Source organism: Belonocnema kinseyi, chromosome 1 (genome assembly GCF_010883055.1).
Source record: "Belonocnema kinseyi isolate 2016_QV_RU_SX_M_011 chromosome 1, B_treatae_v1, whole genome shotgun sequence".
Classification (NCBI taxonomy): domain Eukaryota; kingdom Metazoa; phylum Arthropoda; class Insecta; order Hymenoptera; family Cynipidae; genus Belonocnema; species Belonocnema kinseyi.
In genome coordinates, this window is record NC_046657.1 from 105,584,054 (window position 1) to 105,585,787 (window position 1,734).

At 48.5% G+C, this 1,734-nt stretch overlaps 1 protein-coding gene across 1 annotated transcript in view; it reads right to left on the reverse strand.

Annotated features, from left to right (window-relative positions):
- The window catches only part of LOC117179399 (manganese-transporting ATPase 13A1), a 73,406-nt gene that overhangs the window by 21,477 nt on the left and 50,195 nt on the right, over positions 1-1,734 (reverse strand). The gene's annotated exons all lie outside the window — the stretch shown is intronic.

Here is a 1,734-nt window from a genome sequence, read left to right on the forward strand (position 1 = left end):
TATATATAATTAAAAATTTGTCATAAGGACAACCGCAGGATTTCGCCGGGAGCGGGTGCTAATCTGAAAAATTACACCCGCTTCCAGCGAAATCGCGGTAAACTTTCAGCCATAACCACGTCTCACAACCGTGAGATAGGTGGTTATTTATATATATTCGGTTTTGATTCCTCTAGAATCAAACCGAAGGGCCTATGACATAGCCACCGACCGCGTCCTCGGGTGGCGGATAGAGGGTCCCTGAACCAAGGGTTTCTGCTCAATATGGTTACAAAAATAAATAGGCAGTCGCGGAAAATTGTCCAGGGGTGGTCCCGAAGGAATTAACCCCCAAGCGGAGGTGTGAAAACCGTGCCAAAAGCTGAATGGCACCTGGGTGAGGTGTCTAGAACGGTGGCTGGGGGAGCCAATGAAAATGGATTCAATGCGATGAATCGGCGGGATCTCGCGACCTTTGGGTGGACAGAGCGACTGAATCACGACTTGCTAGACTGCTACGATGCGAGTGTGGCCCCTGAACGGGGTTACATGGCACGGCTGCATGCTCTGTGGTGCGAGAAACACCCGGAGTTATCGCAATTTTCGCAGCAACGTCTGCGAAACCATGCTGAACTACTCCGAAAAAGGGGCTATGTAAGCGGAATGCCTACTCTACCACAGCTAGAACAAGCCGGCAACAGAGAAAGAGAGGCGACAATAAGACCAACCGCGGGCAGGCATTTCATAGAGGAAGAGCGATGCTTTACGACCCAGAGAAACATCAACACCAAGGTTTCTCTCATGCCTCAAGATCTGGCTGAGATGGATGACGAGCTTCCTGGACATTTTTCCGGAGAATCTGACCTCTGGGCTATCAATTATTGTGTGTATAATGCAGCGAGAGCTTTGGCCGATGCGAACCGTAAAACAAAACCAACGGTTGAGGATAAGACCAAAAGACGAATGCATCAACTTACCATAAAGATAGGCTGGGCAAGACAGCACGCGTCCCGCATTCAGTGTGTGATTGACTACATCACATCTGGCAGGAATTTTACCGCCAAGGTCCGAAAGTTCGCGCGCGAACTCCGGACCCGTTATCACGCACTCAACAAGTCAAAGCTGCTGACCATCAGGCAGCATATTGTTGAGAGAATACGGATACTATCTGACGCTAAGAGAAGTCTAGACCGGGGGGAAAGGTGGGTCAGAGAAAATCAACAGTTTCTCTTTGACCCATCTCGAATCTTCCAAGACTCTCCGGTTACTGCCAAACACCCACCCAAACCAGAAGAGGTCGAAGTATTTTAGAGAAAAGTCTACGAAGTGCAGCATAGACTGGACGAAGACTCAGAAAATATAAACAGCTTCAAGGAGTTATGTGTTGCCCTCATAACACCTGATGAAGAATGCCCATCTATCACTACCGAGGAGGTGAAAAAAGTATTAAGAGGGATGAAGAACTATTCCGCACCGGGACCAGATTGTATTAAAACCTTCTGGTGGAAGAAGTTTTCTTCAACCCATCAGCATTTGGCCCGTATTTTCACCTCATATTTGAAGTCGGAAGAGCCGGTTCCAGAGTAGTTGGTGGAAGGGCGCACAATACTCCTGCCGAAAATAGGCAACTTAGCTGACCCGAAGTCAGCCGGCTGTCGGGAGAACCTGCTCATCGATAGATGTGTCTGTAAAGATGCAGCATTCTACCAGCGTGACCTATCGATGGCCTGGATTGATTATCGGAAAGCTTTCGAT